This window comes from Nanorana parkeri, unplaced genomic scaffold (genome assembly GCF_000935625.1).
Source record: "Nanorana parkeri isolate BGI_ZX_2015 unplaced genomic scaffold, ASM93562v1 scaffold3533, whole genome shotgun sequence".
Taxonomy (NCBI): Eukaryota; Metazoa; Chordata; class Amphibia; order Anura; family Dicroglossidae; genus Nanorana; species Nanorana parkeri.
The window spans coordinates 3,282-24,238 of NW_017309801.1; the positions used below are offsets into that span (position 1 = coordinate 3,282).

General features: G+C 43.9%; 1 long non-coding RNA gene across 1 annotated transcript; it reads right to left on the reverse strand.

The window, feature by feature from the left end:
- Window positions 1–870: 870 nt before the first annotated feature.
- On the reverse strand, window positions 871–19,545 carry LOC108803251. Its single transcript, XR_001942272.1, has 4 exons — window positions 19,430–19,545; window positions 2,032–2,043; window positions 1,747–1,748; window positions 871–880 (listed from the first exon to the last, which is right to left on the reverse strand). It is a non-coding gene; the product is annotated as an uncharacterized LOC108803251 (long non-coding RNA).
- Between the last annotated feature and the right edge of the window lie 1,412 nt (window positions 19,546–20,957).

Here is a 20,957-nt window from a genome sequence, read left to right on the forward strand (position 1 = left end):
CTGACATACACAGAATCGTGTACCCTGTCACAATATATATATATATATATATATATATATATCTGTGCTTTATATATCATAGCTTAGCCTACCTTAAACTTGGCTAAACCACTTGCATTAACCTACAGATGGACCCACTGTATTCGATAAGAAAGTGTTGAATATCTCATGTAATTTTTAATAATGTACTGTATTGGAATAAAAAACAAAAATGGTTATACAGAACTGTACTGTATTGATAATACCATTGCCAATGTGTACATGTGAAAGTACACGGGGACAGAAGAATGTTTGAAGAATATACAGTAGAGTACAGTAAACTTAATTGCTGGATGAGGAGGGTGATGGAGATGCTTTAGCGACAGGTTCTTCTGAAGAGGCTTTGAGAATAGCTGGTAGTAGGCACTGAGGCATCAGGACTTTCTGAATGCACCGGGCCATCTGCAGTTTTCATTATAGCAGACAAGAGCATCCTGAATCAATCTGTCAATTCTTGCGAATCTCTCGTAATTGATGTCCATCTCTTCTAACATCTGTATGCCCCCATTGATAGTAGCAAATGCCTCCGCCAATTTCTTTGCAGTAAAATGTTTTGATGTGTCAGGTATGTCTTCTTCATCTGCCTCAGCTGCTTTATTTCTCTCTGCCTCCAGTTCGATCAGCTCCTCATTGGAAAGCTCTTCAACCTCAATGCCAACAAGCTCATGGATGTCCTCTGCATCACTGTCCAGTTCAAGCTGTTTACCAAGTACTAAGATGTTGTTATTGATGATTTCATCAATAGCAGAAACTTGGTTAAAACCTTTAAACGTGTTCACATATGTCTTCACAATCTTTTTCCAAATACCATTCATGCATTGCTGAGTTACTTCTTCCCATGCTGCACTGATGCTCTAGATACTATTGAGAATGTTAAATTCCTTCCAACACTCAGTTTGGCCAGAATCAGTTGCTTCCACAGCCTGCACAAATCTGTGGCATAAATGGTATGCTTTAAGGCCTTGTTCACACCAAGCGCAGAGCAGATCAGTTGCAGACCGGATCAAAACTGCACCCAATATATTCCAATGGCATTTTCTGCTCCAGTTCACATCGCAGCGTGCAGTTCCAGAGCAGGTGAAAAAATTGCACCTTGGTCCATGGGTTGAATGAGTGAGGCTGTGTTTGAAGGCAAGTAAACAACCTTTACATTGTGATGCATGTCACCGATATGTAGTAGATATCCTGGAGCACTGCCCAAAATCAGAAGAATCTTGAATGGGATATTGTTTGGCTTGCAATATTCATTGGCCTGTGGAATAACAGTTTAAAAAAACAGTCCTCAAAACACTGCCAATGTCATCCATGCTTTCTTGTTAGGACGATAAAAGACGGGAAGAATATGCTTGCTCACATTCTTGAATGCATTAGGGTTCTCAGAGTGGTAGGTTAGGAGTGACTAACTTAAAGCCAGCAACATTTCCACCCAGAAGCAGTGGCACAGTCTTTGAATGGCTTGATTACAGGCATTGAGTTGGACTCTTGATGAATGTATGTACGCTACGGCAAGCGCTTCCAGAACAAGCTGGTTTCATCGACATTAAATATTTGCTCAAGCAAATATTTTTCTTCCACAATTATCCAATGCAGCTCTTAAAACACTTCGGCCCCTTATGATCAGCACTTACTGCTTCACTGCCGACCTTCAGATTATGAAAATGATGACGCCTTTTGAAGTGTTGGAACCACTCATGATTTGCTGTAAACTGCTGCGTATGTATGTAGGATCATCAGCACGTCAAGGGTTTCAAAAAGACTTCTTGCCTTAGCCTGGATCGTGAGTAGACTAAGCGGCATATGCTTCTGAATCTGGTCTTCAATCCACGAAAGTAATTTTTCCATCTCATTGATTGGTTCAGCTCTTTGTTCTCAGATGACAGTGGATTTTATCGATGGCACAGATCTCACAGCATCACTAATCCGTTTCTTATCCTTTATGATGGTTGAGATTGTTGATTGCGAGTGTCCAAGGTCCCTTGTGATAGCCATTACAGGTATGCCAGCCTTCATGTTTCAAGATAATCTTCAGTTTCTCCTCAAGACTAATTGCTCTCCTCCTCTTCTCGCCAGCAGCAGGAGACACAGATGGGCATTTCATAGACATGGTGCATAACATCAACAGTATGTACAGTACTGTACAAGTACAGTATCAAAAAAAGTTGCAGCAAAGAACACTTTGGTACAGTACTGTATCTGTTGTACTGTTACAGTATACTGTACACTAGTGACTGCTTGACAGATTGTGGGTCCTCCTGCTCTACTCTACTCCCGTTTTGCTTGTATACACTGGCGACTGTGTGACAGACTGAGGGCTCTGTAAGGGCCCTGTCGCTGCGATCGTATACGATTGATCGTAAAATCAAAAAATTGTAGAGGTGCAACTAAATGGAAATGTTAAAATCGAAGCAAACCCGAAATAAAAAAAACGTCAGGCCGAAACCGAATTTTTTTTATTTTTTATTTATAAATTTTTGTTTATTTTTATTTATTAATTCATTTTTTATCAAATATTTTTCTTTTTTACTTTACTTTTAGGGGCTTTGGGGAAATATTAGGGGTCTAAAACAGACCCCTGATATTTCCCTTTTAAAATAGAAAAAGAGATTGAGAACACAAAGTCCTCAATCTCTTTTTCTGTGTCCCCTGTTATCAATGAACAGGAATCCTCTGAGTGTTCCTGTTCATTGATAACATGAAAAGATACAGATTTAAAAGGAAGAGCAGCAAAGAGAAGGGAAACAATGGATTACAGTAAGGCACACATTACAGTATTGTTTTAGGCTAAAAAAATCTGAGGGTTTAATGTCACTTTAACATACCATATCCTCAATTATGTACAAACACTCAGTGTTCACTGATCGCTGAGTGTGTACTTTGCTCTTCTCTCTGACATGCTGTCACAGGAGACTGATCGAGCAGTGTAGAGAGGAAAGCACAGCCTCCGGTGACAGCGCTGTCTCCGCCCACGCGCTGCTCTGCCAGACTGTGATAGGCGGCAGAGCGGTGTGGGAGGAGACGCCGGCCGCTCACAGCACTCTCCACCGCAGCGCACGGCCAGCTGTCACTTTCTCTTCTCCCCGCTAGGACATAGAGCAGCGCCCAGCATGGAGGAAAGAAATCAGGGATGCGCCGATGTATCGGCAGAAAAATTGCACTTTCTGCATAATGCCAAAAGTGCCATTTTCGGCCGATATATCGGTGCATCCCTAAAAAATTGTAAAACTAACCAACTTGTCCAAGGAGCATCTGTATTTAACCTGTATTGGAAATGACACAGGAAATCAATTTTCTACAGGTAATAATTCCACACTTATTGCTTCAGGTTGCATAAAGTAAACCCTTTGTCTACCATCCATACAATTTTTTAATTTTAAATGCTGTAAAAAGTGATGTCTAATTGCTACAACATATGCATAGTGGCAATCAAATCAGCTTCCATTTTCAGTTCTGGCTGAAAGGAGGCCAACTACCAGATTTAGCGGCAGCTCTAAGAAAAAATAAGTGAAAGTTTATTTTCGAATGCTTAGGAAATGATAGGTGGAAAATGAAAGTGGTTATAACTTGTCTGGGGCAGGTGTCTCTCAGCTTTATAAAAGATGCCAATTGGACTACATCAAACGGTATAACAAATGCCTTGCAGCACTGGAGTCCTTGGTTCAAATCATGGTCAGGACACTATCTGCATGGAGCGTGCATATTCTCCCTGTGGTTGTGTGGGTTTCCTTCGGGTACTCCAGTTTCTCTCCTCGCTCTCTCCCTCTTCTGGCTGTCTCTCTCCTCTGTCACTCTCCCGGCCGTCTCTCCTCTGTCACTCTCCCGGCCGTCTCTCCTCTGTCACTCTCCCGGCCGTCTCTCCTCTGTCACTCTCCCGGCCGTCTCTCCTCTACCACCGCAGCGCACGGCCAGCTGTCACTTTCTCTTCTCCCCGCTAGGACATAGAGCAGCGCCCAGCATGGAGGAAAGAAATCAGGGATGCGCCGATGTATCGGCAGAAAAATTGCACTTTCTGCATAATGCCAAAAGTGCCATTTTCGGCCGATATATCGGTGCATCCCTAAAAAATTGTAAAACTAACCAACTTGTCCAAGGAGCATCTGTATTTAACCTGTATTGGAAATGACACAGGAAATCAATTTTCTACAGGTAATAATTCCACACTTATTGCTTCAGGTTGCATAAAGTAAACCCTTTGTCTACCATCCATACAATTTTTTAATTTTAAATGCTGTAAAAAGTGATGTCTAATTGCTACAACATATGCATAGTGGCAATCAAATCAGCTTCCATTTTCAGTTCTGGCTGAAAGGAGGCCAACTACCAGATTTAGCGGCAGCTCTAAGAAAAAATAAGTGAAAGTTTATTTTCGAATGCTTAGGAAATGATAGGTGGAAAATGAAAGTGGTTATAACTTGTCTGGGGCAGGTGTCTCTCAGCTTTATAAAAGATGCCAATTGGACTACATCAAACGGTATAACAAATGCCTTGCAGCACTGGAGTCCTTGGTTCAAATCATGGTCAGGACACTATCTGCATGGAGCGTGCATATTCTCCCTGTGGTTGTGTGGGTTTCCTTCGGGTACTCCAGTTTCTCTCCTCGCTCTCTCCCTCTTCTGGCTGTCTCTCTCCTCTGTCACTCTCCCGGCCGTCTCTCCTCTGTCACTCTCCCGGCCGTCTCTCCTCTGTCACTCTCCCGGCCGTCTCTCCTCTGTCACTCTCCCGGCCGTCTCTCCTCTGTCACTCTCCCGGCCGTCTCTCCTCTCTCACTCTCCCGGCCGTCTCTCCTCTGTCACTCTCCCGGCCGTCTCTCCTCTGTCACTCTCCCGGCCGTCTCTCCTCTGTCACTCTCCCGGCCGTCTCTCCTCTGTCACTCTCCCGGCCGTCTCTCCTCTGTCACTCTCCCGGCCGTCTCTCCTCTGTCACTCTCCCGGCCGTCTCTCCTCTGTCACTCTCCCGGCCGTCTCTCCTCTGTCACTCTCCCGGCCGTCTCTCCTCTGTCACTCTCCCGGCCGTCTCTCCTCTGTCACTCTCCCGGCCGTCTCTCCTCTGTCACTCTCCCGGCCGTCTCTCCTCTGTCACTCTCCCGGCCGTCTCTCCTCTGTCACTCTCCCGGCCGTCTCTCCTCTGTCACTCTCCCGGCCGTCTCTCCTCTGTCACTCTCCCGGCCGTCTCTCCTCTGTCACTCTCCCGGCCGTCTCTCCTCTGTCACTCTCCCGGCCGTCTCTCCTCTGTCACTCTCCCGGCCGTCTCTCCTCTGTCACTCTCCCGGCCGTCTCTCCTCTGTCACTCTCCCGGCCGTCTCTCCTCTGTCACTCTCCCGGCCGTCTCTCCTCTGTCACTCTCCCGGCCGTCTCTCCTCTGTCACTCTCCCGGCCGTCTCTCCTCTGTCACTCTCCCGGCCGTCTCTCCTCTGTCACTCTCCCGGCCGTCTCTCCTCTGTCACTCTCCCGGCCGTCTCTCCTCTGTCACTCTCCCGGCCGTCTCTCCTCTGTCACTCTCCCGGCCGTCTCTCCTCTGTCACTCTCCCGGCCGTCTCTCCTCTGTCACTCTCCCGGCCGTCTCTCCTCTGTCACTCTCCCGGCCGTCTCTCCTCTGTCACTCTCCCGGCCGTCTCTCCTCTGTCACTCTCCCGGCCGTCTCTCCTCTGTCACTCTCCCGGCCGTCTCTCCTCTGTCACTCTCCCGGCCGTCTCTCCTCTGTCACTCTCCCGGCCGTCTCTCCTCTGTCACTCTCCCGGCCGTCTCTCCTCTGTCACTCTCCCGGCCGTCTCTCCTCTGTCACTCTCCCGGCCGTCTCTCCTCTGTCACTCTCCCGGCCGTCTCTCCTCTGTCACTCTCCCGGCCGTCTCTCCTCTGTCACTCTCCCGGCCGTCTCTCCTCTGTCACTCTCCCGGCCGTCTCTCCTCTGTCACTCTCCCGGCCGTCTCTCCTCTGTCACTCTCCCGGCCGTCTCTCCTCTGTCACTCTCCCGGCCGTCTCTCCTCTGTCACTCTCCCGGCCGTCTCTCCTCTGTCACTCTCCCGGCCGTCTCTCCTCTGTCACTCTCCCGGCCGTCTCTCCTCTGTCACTCTCCCGGCCGTCTCTCCTCTGTCACTCTCCCGGCCGTCTCTCCTCTGTCACTCTCCCGGCCGTCTCTCCTCTGTCACTCTCCCGGCCGTCTCTCCTCTGTCACTCTCCCGGCCGTCTCTCCTCTGTCACTCTCCCGGCCGTCTCTCCTCTGTCACTCTCCCGGCCGTCTCTCCTCTGTCACTCTCCCGGCCGTCTCTCCTCTGTCACTCTCCCGGCCGTCATCGCCTAGCCATCCCTCCTCCCTCACTCTCCTAGCCATCTCTCCTCACTCACTCTCCTAGCCATCTCTCCTCACTCACTCTCCAGTCTGTCCCTCCTCACTCTCTCTCCTGGCCGTCTCTCCTCACGCATCCTCCTGGCTGTCTTTCCCCGCTCTCTTCTGTATATTCTCCCCTTTTAAATTATCATTTGCATAATTTTTTTAAATTATGGGTGCAAGTGGGGGCCTCAGGTTGAGTTTTGCCTAAGGCCTCACAAAGTCTAGAGCCGACTCTGCACATGGTGAGGCATATCATTTAAAATAGGAGTAAAAATATTGCTATAACAGGTATATGTATTTTTTAGATGATTAGTGCACTGTTATTATATAAGAATGGGGTTTAAGGATGGGCGAAGGGCTATGGAATACAGGATAATATTGAGGAATCCAGGCCCTATAGAGGAAAGGGGATATAAAGGAAAGGAGAAAAAAAAGGGGAGGACAAAAAAAAAAGAGAACACATTTTCAGAAAGGAATTAAATTACCCCCTAGAGCAAATGCCCCTAATTGGGAAGAGATCAGAATAGGGTATGTAGGGGAGGGGGAAAATAGGCATCATAAGTAGGGTAAAGATGGGATAGGAGCAGTTGTTTGGGCCAGATCCACCTGATAGGAATAAGCCAATTTAGCTGACGTATGCTCAGGGGGGAAAGAAGGAAGCCACAAACTATATTAGGTGCAGAATGTGTGGTGCATGGTTTCAAGTAACATGGTATGTTTGTTCTCCCCCTTTTTAATTTTTTTATGTGATAGCGAGCAATAATATATAGGGCTTGAAGAGAGGTGAAATAAAATATTTTGGCTAGTATTAGGTTTGGATCCCTAAATGTTAGGGGCCTTAATGTCCCACAGAAACGATCCCAAGTTCTCTATGATATGCACAAATAGCGGGTAGGGGTTCTTTACGTTCAAGAGGCATGAATTGCAAGCTCCTCTGTTCCCATATTAAACAAGAGAACAAAGGAGCGCTACTACCTAGAAAGGATACCACATAATTATTATTAAAAATGTTTGGTGGTGGGTGTGGGGAAGAAAGGAAATCACTCACTGTTGGATGGAGGTGGTGATTCTCTTCCTGTTGGGGAATAGAAGGTGGGTCCCGTCTGTGTGGGAAAATTCTTTATTCACTGTTGAATAGCTGGATCCAAGGATGTGGATGGTGCCTGGTGGATCCTGAGATGTTGGGCGAAAAACTATACTTGCAGCTGTCACTTCAAATGTAAGATTCTTAGTTGATGTGGGTGATGGAAGGACTCAGCTGGCCAGGCTGAGCCGTGACGGCTGTTCGAGAGGAGTTCGTGCCGCCGGGCACTCTGAGGTGCTATGCCGCTGCTTTTAGAACTGAATGTCCCTCCTCTCGGACTTCCCTCCTCTCGGACATTCAGTTCTAAAAAGAAGTGGATAGTAGTCATGGAAGGAGATTTTAATTTAACTATGGACCCTAACTTGGATACAACGAAAGGAACAGTCCATATTCCCCATACCCAGTTTAAATAGAATAAAACATCGCCTCCACAGGTTACAGTTAGTGGATATCTGGCGTCTAATGAACCCTGGTTTAAGGGATTACACATTCATCGACACATACTTCCTACAGTCAAATAGTCTTATTTTTTTGTTTCACACTGTCTGTTAAGCTGGCATCCACAAGTGCATAAAGGAGTACAGATCTGATCAGACCATGCACCTATATTTTGTACGATTATATCTCCAAATACACTGAAACCATATGCAACATGGAGACTTAATGAAACTATTACAAAGCCCAGTTACTGGAATCACAACAAAGATAAAAATGATATAGATACCTTTCAAAAATTACAGAGAAAGAAAGTAGAATGACACCAAAAATTAGATTTGGTGTACCAATGTCAAAGATTGCTTTCAGAGAACAATGTATGAATTTGGGAATAAGAGTAGTAGGATATTGGCGAGATCAATTAAAGGAGAACTATGGTGTTAGGGCTTTTCCCCATAGTTCTCCTAAGGGTAACGGGAGGACACAAACTAGCGTCCTCCCGTCACCCTAAGCTCAGTATACCGCGAGCTGCAGCACGCTGTATACTGAGACGCTGCAGCTGAAACGGATCCCGACAATTATGTCTGGATCCGCCCAGCTGCGTGAGTGACAGCTGGCTCTGCCTATACAGAGGCAGAGCCAGCTGTACCCGCCCCCTCCCCCGTCCGTTCCGCCAGTCAGCGCTGGAGGATCGGAGCGGGGAGGGGGGAATCCAGTACCTCCTGTCACGGCTCTGTGCTGTGACAGGATCGAGAAGTGAGCGAACGCAGGTATGTGTTCGCTCACTTCCCGATCTACTGAGCCGATCTGTGACAGTTTCATTGTCACAGGTCGGCCAGAACTATGAGGATGAGTGCAAAGCACTCACCTCATAGTTCTCCTTTAAAGATAAACAAGCACGCACATATATTCCCAAAATTCAAAGCACAGCAGGGTATGATCTATTCTTCAGAAAAGATAGCAGAAGCTTTTCACAAGTATTACGGAGATTTATATAAAACATAAGAGGGGAGAGAGGTCCAAGAGAAGAGCGGGCGGAACAAGTGGCGAGGGTAAAATATATGGACCAGACAGCTCTACCAAGGTTAAATAGAGAAGTAGTGGAACTATTGGATACTCCCCTTTCATTCTAATTGACAGTTTGTAGAGAAATTGATCCCTATCATGCATAATACATTCAACTCAATTAATGAGGATTGAGGCTTTACACAACAAAACCAGGAAGCCTATATCACACTAATATACAGAGAGCAACAAGATCCGACACATTGTGCAAGCTATAGGCTAATATCTCTGATAAATGTAGACATGAAAATATATGCTAAAGTCCTAGCATTACGCCTTAAGCCATATATAGATAGGGTGATACATTTAGATCAGGCAGGTTTTGTAACGGGCACAAAACCTTATTCAATACGTACGTAGACGTGGGCTCCCTCGGAGTCTACTATCAGTGGATTCAGAGAAGGCCTTTGATCGGCTGGATTGGAATTTTATGAAGGTGTCACTGAAACAGATTGGAATACGGAAATTCCTAATTCAAAAAGATCATATCCCTGTACTCTTCCCCTACGGCACGATCATAAACACAGAGGGGTGAGACCTCTGGGTAACTGTAGCCTGTTGCTAAAGAACCCAGGTCTAGAAAGCATAAAACACATATTGGAACACACTGGCACCCACCAAAAAGCACCAGAACGCATAAAAAATGCTTCAGAAACACATCCAGATCTGGTCTGGAGATGGTGTGAACAATCCCTAAGTCATGTAGGCCAAATTGACTCTTTGTATCTATTTATACACAGGGCTTATATGTAGTAAAGAATGAGCACTGCATAATAGCTAAGAGTAATTCCATGTTTGTAGAGGAAAAAAATCCCGTTTCTGTTCTGAACAATAAGCAGTTTGTTGCAGCATGTCCTTTCCAAACGGATTCTTGAATGGGAGGATCTGGGTTCGCAATAACCTGCTGGTGGGCTTCCTGTGTTGTAATATGAAAGGTGCAGCGTCGGCATCCCTTTAATAGTAATTAAAGTGACACTTAAACTCAAGAGTTAAACCTTAGAATTACATTCAAGTATTTTAACTATTAACAAAAATGTATCTCATTTGTGTACCACTCGGATGTAGACCTTCAAATCATCTCTGAATTTGTGCGGACACTGCCCTTCCTTCTGGAGGATGGCTACTTTTGTTCCTCATAATTCAGCCATCGTAAAGTAGCGACCGCTCCCAGCTCGATCCAATGATGGACTACAAACTCATGTTTAGGTTATTAATTTGTATTGCTATTGTAGTCCATCATGGGAGTGAGCTTGGAGCAGTGGCTACTTTACAACTAATACAGGGACCATGGTGAACAAAAGTAGCCATCCTCCAGAAGGAAGGACAGTGTTAACACCAATTTAGAGATGATTTGAGGATCTACAGCTGAGTGATACACAAATGAGCTACATTTTTGTTAACAGTTAAAGTGACATTAAACCCTCAGATTTGTTAACATAAAACAATACTGTAATGTGTGCCTTACTGTAATCCATGGTTGTTTCCCTTCTCTTTGCTGCTCTTCCTTTTACATCTGTATCTGTTCTTATGCTGGGCAGAACTTCTGTTTTGCAGCAGACTGCCTTGTCTCTGAAATGGCTACATGTTGTCTGTCTGCAGGTTTGCAACCTGAGCCAGCACTACAGGAAGAGGCACTGAGCTGCAAAGGGAAGTTCTCCCCAAGCATGAGAAGACATGAGGATTTAAAAGGAAGAGCAGCAAAGAGAAGGGAAACAACCATGGATTACAGTAAGGCACACATTACAGTATTGTTTTATGTTAAACAAACTGATGGTTTAATGTCACTTGAATGTACCGTATATACTCGAGTATAAGCCGAGATTTTCAGCCCATTTTTTTGGGTGAAAAGTGCCCCTCTCGGCTTATACTCGAGTCAGCGCCAGCGCGTCATCTTACTTACCTCGCCGAGCGTCGCGTCACTGCTGCTCCGGTGTGCGGCGCTCCGAGCGGGGTCATCTGGCAGTCTCCGGGTCCTAATTTAGGTGGCCGGAGACTGCCAGATGACCCCGCTCGGAGCGCCGCCCACCGGAGCAGCAGTGACGCGACGCGAGGTAAGTAAGAAGAAAAAAAAAACCCCCGCAGCGGCCAGTCAGGCAGGGGAGCAGGGATGAGTCAGCGGCGCGCTGATCAGGCGAGAGGAGCTCCAGGTGGGGTTGTAATTTAGCGGGCAGGCACCTCTGAGCCAGCTAAATTAGGACCCCACCTGGAGCTCCTCCCACTGGACCAGCGCGCCGCTGACTCGTCCCTGCTCTCTCCGTGATGTGATGATCGATCACCGGCACACGGACACAGTGAGTGAGGGCGGGGGAGGGGGGGGGGGGGTAGAGAGAGAGATTCATTAAGCAATTATATATGTATTGTCTGCACTGTATTAGCAGTATATACTCTATATAGAGTATATACTGCTAATACAGTGCAGACAATACATTTACAATTATACTAACATGAATGTATTAAATGATCTGTATGTAGCCCTGTACTATGGATCATTTAACCCATTCATGTTAGCAGAGGATCATTGTAAATGTATTGTTGCAGGCACTCTATATGTACATGTACTATATACTACATATAGAGTGCACTGAACAATAGATTTACAATTATCCTCTGCTAATATGAATGGGTTAAATGATCCATAGTACATGATATGTAGCCCTGTACCCCCTTTTCCACTTACAGAGCTAGGTTATTTTTTTTAAATAAATATTAATGTAATTTTATTGGTATCTATCTACCATTAGCTGCCTCATTTCCCACCCTCGGCTTATATTCGGGTCAATACTTTTTCCCATTTTTTTTTGTAAAATTAGGTACCTCGGCTTATATTCGGGACGGCTTATACTCGAGTATATACGGTATTTAAGATTTAACTCCTGAGTTTAGTGTCACTTTAATCTTTAGGGTGTATCTCACCAAAAATGAATTTTCTATTGCAAGGAATGCCAAAAAAAATCATACTTGCTTCAAACATGCTTCAAGTATTAAAAGATAATTGACAAACAGGCCACTAGAACTAAAGATCACAGATGGCAAAGCCTTACCAGAAGTTATGTTAAAGCCTTGGGAGAGATTATCAGAAGCAGATTCTACATGCAAGTTCACAGTGATGTTGGGCAATACTGAATTGCTAGTGCCAGTAGTGTCAAAAAAGGCATTTGGCTCATTACTAGGAACAGCGGCATTTGTACTGTCTGTATCCAGAACATCCAGCGGAGTTAAAAGACCAATTGCTGAATTCATCTTTAAAAAGCAATCTTCATTTATAGTCCTTAAGTTTGATGATTCACTTATCTTTTCAGAAACTGGGGAGCAATTATCAATATTTGTTTTAAAAGAGTCTTTTTCGATATCTTGCAAAGGGTCACAATCAGAACTCAGCTTCCCACTTTCTACAATTCCTGAAGATGAAGAAACTGACCTTGCAACAATAACCCGAGCCTTTTCAGTAGAACTGCTTGAATCGTTTACATTATGTGCCATATGAAAAAAATTAGCAGGACTTTCAACAAGAGTTGGGACACCACAAGCCGAGTTCTTAAAAGTCTTACTCCATTCTTCCCACATCCCACCTAAAAAACATCCAGTTTTAGGTTCAGGTTTACACTTATTAGGAGAAGAACTTTGGCACAAATATATTTCCTTTTCAGAGGTGTTTTTTTGCGCAATACAGTTATTTACCAAACCTAATTCAGTTTGTTGCTGTTGGACATTTTCTTTTGGCAGAACAGGTGATTCCTTAGCAAAAGTCTTAATTCGGGAGGGCTTTAATTTAAGGGTGGCAATTTGCTGTCGACAGCTTGCAGTCATTGTTTTTCTTGCCCTGGAGATCTTTTTCACAGCTCCAATTGTACTGGCCGATTCCTGCAGAACAAATATTTAGGAGCCCATTATTAGTGATGAACTTAAAATAAAAACAAAGAAAAAAAAAACAACAGCTAAATGTCTATACCAGATGGGCTTTATAATAAAATATATGAGCCGTATACAGCAAGCTATTGCAAAGATTTCAGTAAGCCTTCGGCAAGCTTGTTGAAGCCTGTATAGAACTCTTCATTTCTAATTTAGGAATGTTAAACACAGATCAGAATGGAAGTGCTTACTGTTACCTTAAACTGCTTGCAGGCTTACAACAAACTTTACTCAGTGCTAAAGCTTACTGAAGCCTGCTAGCAGCTTGTTAAAAACGATCTGAATGTCCCTTTTAACCTCCCCAAACTACAACTGGATGGTACTTCAGGAGGCTTCAACAAAGCTTGTCGAAAGCTTTGTAAATGTTTTATATACAAACTGTTCTTAAATAAGTTGTAGCCCAAAGGCTGTAGCTACACAAGAAGTAATAAGATATTTGATACCAAAATAATGATCAGCAGAATTTTCTATTAAATTACATAAAGCATCTATGTTTTAACTATTTTAACTGGGCAACCACCCTAATTCTGTATAGACATATATGATATGTGCCTAGGCTGGTGCTAGGTCATTGATGTTGAGGCTGTATTCAGACCAAGGCAATCCAATGTGGTGCATTAAACAGATGTGCATGTAATAATTCCAAAAATCCTGACTTATAGTGAAATATAGATTTTAAAGAAATGGGCCCAAGATACCTTCTCTTAGTTAAGTTAGCATGTGAAAGAGGTTTTGTTGTTGATTATCTCCAGATGTGCTAATTCTTAAAGCTTGAGAAATGTCAAGGAAAAAGTTAGGTTATCACAACTAATTGGGATAACGATGGTACAGAATACCTCACTGTAATAACATGTAGAACGGTGTAACATATGTTTGTATGTGAACACAATAGCTGTACTAGTCACATTTTGTAGTTACGTAGAAGCCCCACATATAGTAAGGGTCAGAGAACACTAGAAGCGGGACTTAGATTGAACATATTGGTTCAGTGCCAGTCTTATTAGATAACACTTACAAGACACACACACACACACACACACACACACACACACACACACACTATAAACACTATATTTTACATATTCTGCTATATTTTACAAACACTCTTATCTTAATTTGAATTAATTGTTGTATTTCGGGCTGTTATCTATATATTTTTGTATGATGTTGTACCTTTTCAGTGCTCTTTGATGACTTTATACAACTAAATAAAGTTACTTATTTTTTAACTTACTGGCTATTACAGCAATTTTCTTATACAACCACCTCAAGACACAATTATTATAAGTGTGTAAAAATGTAACATTATTGGTGAGCCAGCCTTTACAAACTTTCCGAGTTTTGGAGCCTCCTTTCCTCACTTGTTTGGGGGGGGTGGAGGAAGAAGACGGTAATTACTCAACTGTTTGACCAAGCTTCGGGAGATTGTTGAACCTAAGACAAGCAGTAATAGTTCCGTTTTGCCAAAAGGGTACAGAAAACACAACTGAATGAACCAGGCAAAAAGAGAAATCTACTTATATTTGGTGAGGAATGGAATTTATTGTTTCACTAGTGAGAAAACTGTAGAATTTAAGAATTTGTCTAGTTTTACAACCGACACATCTTTATGGCCTTCAATGTATGATCAAGGTTTTGCAAGCTAATGCTGAGATAGAAAGATCAAGATTTACTCTGAATAAGTTAAAGAAGAAGTTTAGGAATGTAATGAAACTTGTGAACACTTTTAATGCTATGATTATAGATGTACCGCCACAAAATGTAGTTTGTGTTGTTAACCACAGTGTGTCTGAATGAAAAATACAGGAAGAATTGTCTCAGGGAGATTCTATTTGTGCAAATTGTGAAATTTGGGGTAATTATATTGAGGAGCTTGAATAATAATAAAAAAAAAAAAAGTAACTGAGAAAGCAATTGTTGACAAAATGCATAACAATATGACACAGATAGCTACATTCTCAAAGAAAAAGATGATAAAAGATGCATCTTCGAAACCAGATCCTGTGTGAGAATCTTGTATTCCTGAAACGTCTTTATTGCAAGAAGAGGAATATAAAAATATAACAAAATGAGAAAGAAAAAATTATTAGGGTCATGCTTCAGGGCCTGTTCACACGACGTCCGTTTTATGTGCTGACCTGATCCGTACGCTCCTGCACTAAATATGCATCCCAATGTATCCCTATGTGTTTTATGGGCTACAGTTCTCACGTGCACAGTCCATTCAAGTTACGACAGAAAAAATACTGCATGTCACATTTTGTCCGGTCAGGAAACGCACGAACGCAGCAAAAATGCAACGAAAACGGAACGCAATGCCAAAACAAACGTCATGGTTGGGGTAGAGGTAAAGACATGAAGTGCAAACATTTTGAACATGCCCATTACCTTTCCATGGACATACGAGTAAAGGAAAAAAAATGTATCCGGGTGAGCTCGCAAATCCTCATATAAACTCCAGAACTGACCCTTGGGAGTCCCGGAGCCTCAAGATCGGGTGTACCCAATAACGACGTCTCCTGCGAGCTCGTTCTCTGCAGATTGCTGTAGCCAGCACCATCAACATGCCGGCAAACATGTGGTACATGTCTGATCACCAGCTTTACATACACAAAGGGAAGTAGATAATACGAGAGGGCGGAAGTGACCTCAGAGGAAGAATCTGCATACTGACAGCCTCACGGCTTGAGGAAAAAAAAAGCCCGTCAGCATCCGGCCCGAAAACGCATCCAAAAACGCACTGCATGAGTAGCACTGCGTCTGCAGATCCGCACCTGATCAGGACCTGAAAATCATGTGAACAGGCCCTTAAAGTTGAAATTGCAGATCCATGATCAACAAAATTTTGAAGGACATCCCAACATATGATCCAAAGGCTGATACATTCCATATTGCAGATGTTTTTGAATAACAGACAGATTTAATCTGACAGATGAGAAAAAATAAAATAACAGTATTTATGTTTTATGGTTGCCAAACTATATTTCACGTCGTTTAGGAAAGTCTCCATATATTAATGAGGAAAGCGTGGAAATACAAGACGCAAGACTGACGGGACTTGTTAAGTGAAACAAAGAGAACCAGTCACTTGCTTTTGCTGTCAGAAGCCAGGTCATTTGAAGTGGCAGTGTAGGACATTTTTGAGAGATGTTCAAACAAAGAATTTGGGTAAGGAGAATGGCATTGTTTCTCTTAAGCCATCTGCCCCTCCTTGCCCGAATTAAGTAAAGTAAACCTTACCCTATGCTCCTCTGATGAAGCACATTAGGGAAAGCTCAATCAACCATGGTTTGGATGCAAAAAACTTGCAATCAACCACTGATAATTCAGGTGGTTTGCTTCCAACACCATAACTAGAAAGAGAAATAAAGTCTCATAGATTACATCGCTTAGCTATTTCTCGAAACATGCGGCCGTCCAGATCTGAAGGCGAAATTACATGGACAAAAAAATGAAATTTTTGAAAGACAATGGAGCGCAACTATCTGTGACAGGACTAAAACTACCTCCACTACCAGAATCTTCAGTTTTCCCAATTGTAGGGTTTAACAGGAAATTCGAATGCTACAATGTGTAAAAAGATGTTTCTTTTGAAATATCTGGTTGTGTAAAAACTGAAATTGACATTTGGTATTGCCAAGGACCAGGATATTCTTTGGACAGATTTCATGAAGAAAAGCGGTTGGATAATGGATCTGGGAAATTGAATCATTTGGAAAGATTCAACTAATCGTAAGCCTGTGGTAATTGACCCAGCAGATTACAGTGAATGTGGTAGTATCTGTGTGGCAGATGTGATCGCATAGATGGCCAGATATGGGAGACAATCTCGAATTGAAAAAAATTGGGGCAATCATATAAAAATCTTTGGAGTCAAGGAAAAAATGTTGCAGGATTGTTTAAAGATATTGAAGTAGATGTACAAGGAAAAGATCTGCCACCACAAAAACAATACAAATGCCACCAGATTCTATTGAAAAACAGTATCAATGGTCTTTCTTCAACAAGGGATCATTAGGAAAGCTAATTATGTGACAAATCCACTATGGGTAGTTTCTAAAAGAGAAGACACTAGTGCATATACAGTCCTGGCCAAAAGTTTAGAGAATGCAGGGGTGTGGAAATATTTGAAAAAGCTACTTGTCCAAGGACTAAAGCGGGGGCCGGAACTACTCGAGACAATCTACTTGTCCTGATACAAAAAGAAATAATTTTAACCAAAACCGTATTTAGCAGTGCTAAGAAGCGCTTCTCATTGGTCAGTGCCGTCAGGTGACCGCGTTGACCAACGAGTGCTTGCAATTTGCAAGCGAAATTCAGAATACATGGAACAGGTACAGATAGTACACCCGTACTGGTGGACGGGAAGGACCGTTCGCCGAAAGGTAAGTATAGTGGGAGGGAGATTTGTGTGGGTAATTCAATTTTCCCAAATTAATTGGGAAAGTGAATTTACCGTTTAGGGTTGGTGCAGACTTGGACAATCCCATCTGCATGCACCGCGCAGTGTTTTCAACCGTGATCGTGTGGGATCGCCCGGGCGGTATTGCGGCCGGAAACCGTGCAATCTGCCTGGCGCTACTGGAAAATAAGAAAATAATGGCACTGTCAGCACGATCGGCGGTGGTGTGAGACTCCGTGACCGCCCAGCCATCCGCTCGATTTCATGCACGATGACCGGGCGGTCACGGATCGCACACCACCGCCGATTGCGCTGGCAGTGCCATTATTTTCTAATGGCACTCCAGTTGTGCCAGGCAGGTTGCGCGCTTTCCCGCTGCAATAGCACCCTGCCTGTGCGGTTGCACGCGATCGCAGTTGAAAACACTGCACGTTTATTCGCATGCAGATGGGGGCAGCGGGGCTGGTTTTTATTTTTTACATTTTTATTTACTTTGTACATTTTTTTCATGTATTTTATTATTTTTAGTTACATTTTTTACTTAACTGTATTGCTATCACACAAGGGATAACAATCCCCTGTGTGATAGCATTTGGAGGTGACAGGTACTCTTTATTGACCCTCCAACACAGGCGTTCTAGCAGGCACTGTGACAGGAACGTGCAGCGGCCTGTTAGAGCTCCACCGTCCGGCTCTGTCACGGCTCCACGCCCCCTGCTCCAAGCACTTCATGCCTCCCAGCGCTCCATGCTCGCCGCTCAGTTAAGAACCAAAAAAATAAAAAATCAGCCCTGCTACTTGTCCATAGCAGGGCTAAAACACTGAAAAAAACACTTGCCTGGCGCCCGGAACTACATGTCCCGGGCATCGGGCGATATGAATTCCACACCCCTGGAATGACACAAATATTAATTTTCACAAAGTCAGCTGCTTCAGTGTTTTAAGATCTTCTTGTCAGATGTTACTATGGTATACTGAAGTACACGGTGGGCCACGAAAAAGTAGCTTGCCCCCAATACTAGGCCACACTCTTTGGAGGAGGCCATAACCCCTTGCTCTCTGTCGACCTGGTGTCGCCCCATGTGCAGTTTTCTGGCTTTATTTTGCCTTCCTATTTAGTCTTTCTGTGTACATCCCATCAGAAAGATGGTATTCTCCCTGGAACAGCGGAAAGTAATTATGGAAGGCTATGTACGAAGTGGATCGATTAAGGAAACGCAAGAGGCGTTCGCCGACAAGTACCCAGGAACAAAGCCACCAGCTAAACGTTGTATTCAGAGTCTGGTTCGGAAATGGCGTCAAACCGGCTCTATCTCAAACATGAAAAACAACACACAAAAAAAAACCGAGGCCCCCATCAGTCCGGACGCTCGAAGTCGCTGTGACATTCAGCAGCGGATTGCAAATAGGCCCTGAAAATCAACTGGGACCGACTCAGCAAGTTTGTGTATCACAAATTACTTGTCAGCGAGTGCTGAAATCTTGGAACCTCAAACCGTCCCAAATAAACATGTGTGCAGGAACTGAAAGAGCCCAACAAAGCCAAAACATGTAAATTACCGTACATGGTTTTTGAATATGATTGCTGACAGACCTGTTGGACCCATTGCTGTACTTCATGATGGACGAAGCTTGGTTTCATTTATCAGGTCACGTAAATTCCCAGAACACGAGGTACTGGTCCGCTGAAAATCCCAACTTGACTCACGAAACACCACTTAACGACCAGAAAATTGGCGTTTGGTGCGCAGTGTCAGGAACACAAATAGTGGACCCAATTTTTTTTTTCGAATCCACTGTGAATACTGCAGTTTACCTGGATGTCTTTGAAAAATTTTATGACCAACACCAGAAGAAAAAAAATTTACTGCTTTTTCCAACAAGATGGGGCAACTTGCCATACCTCACGTGACTCACTAGAATGGGTTCATGAACTGTTTATGGAGGAGCGAACTGTGAGCAAGGGGGTTATGGCCACCACGTTCCCCAGACTTGCCCACATGCAATTTTTATCTGGGGGGAAATTTACAGCAGAAAGTGTACGCTAACAATCTACATACCCTGGATGAACTCAAGGAAAACAATCACAAACACTATCCGCAGCGGCACTGTTGAAGAGCTGCAAGCAGTATCAGCCAATATGCTCCAGCGTGGATGTGAACAGGGACCACTTTCAGCATCTGTTGTAACTTGTGGGTAAGTGAATAGAAACAATCCACTTGCTTGTTCATCTTGTCATACTATCGCCGGAGGCGGGCTACCTTTCCGTGGCCCACCCTGTATGATTAAAAGCATTTCACAAGTGTCAAAGGCTTTTGGCAATTACATTTACTGTTTCTGTAAAGAGCCAATATTTGCAGTGTTGACCCTTCTTATTCAAGACCTCTGCAATTTGCCCTGACATGCCGTCAATCAACTTCTGGGCCACATCCTGACTGATGGCAGACCATTCTTGCATAATCAATAAGGAACAGCGAATGATTTGTTAGAATTTGTGCATTATTGTTATTTTTGCACAGATATTGATATTTTTATGCACTTTGAATGTTTCCCAAGGAGAGGTTATCAGCGTTGTTCCTTTTTGTTGACTAACTATCAAGGTCTTACCACCTGAGTATAGCAGCTTTTAGCTAGTCCGTTTTCTTTCCTTTGCTACTTGCATAATCAATGCTTGGAGTTTGCCAGAATTTGTGGGGGGTTTTTTGTAACCCGCTTCGAGAATTGAGGTCAATGGGATTAAGGTCTGGGGAGTTTCCTGGCCATGGACCAGAAATGTCAATGTTTTGTTCTCCAAGCCACTTAGTTATCACTTTTGCCTTATGGCAAGGTGCTCCCTCCTACTGGAAAAGGCATTGTTCGTCACTAAACTGTTCTACTATTCTTGAATGGTTGAGAGAAGTTACTCTTGGAGGATGTTTTAGTACTATTCTTTATTCATGGCTGTGTTCTTAGGCAAAATTGTGAGTGAGCCCACTCCCTTGGCTGAGAAGCAACCCCACACACATGAATGGTCTCAGGATACTTTACTGTTGGCATGACACAGGATTGATGGTTGTGCTCACCTTTTCTTCTATGGACAAGGTATTTTCCGGATGCCCCAAACAATCGGAAAAGGGGATTCATCAGAGAAAATGACTAACCCAGTCCTAAGCAGTCCATTTCCTGTACCTTTTGCAGAATATCAGTCTGTCCCTGATGTTTTTCCTGGAGAGAAGTGGCTTCTTTGCTGCCCCTTCTTGACCCTTCCATCCTCCAAAATTCTTCGCCTCACTGTGCGTGCAGATGCACTCACACCTGCCTGCTGCCATTCCTGAGCAAGCTTTGCACTGGTGGCGCCCCGATCCCGCAGCTGAATCAACTTTAGGAGACGGTCCTGGCGCTAGCTGGACTTTCTTGGCCACCCTGAAGTCTTCATCACAACAATTGAACCTCTCTCCTCAAAGTGCATGATGATCCCATAAATTGGTTGATTTAGGTGCAATCTTAGTAGCAGCAATATCCTTGCCTGTGAATCCCTTTTTGTGCAAAGCAATGATGACTGCATGTGTTTCCTTGCAGGTAACCATAGTTAACAGAGGAAGAACAATGATTTCAAGCACCACCCTCCTTTTAAAGCTTCCAGGTTGTTATTCTAACTCAATCAGCATGACAGAGTGGTCTCCAGCCTTGTCCTCGTCAACATTGACACCTGTGTTAACG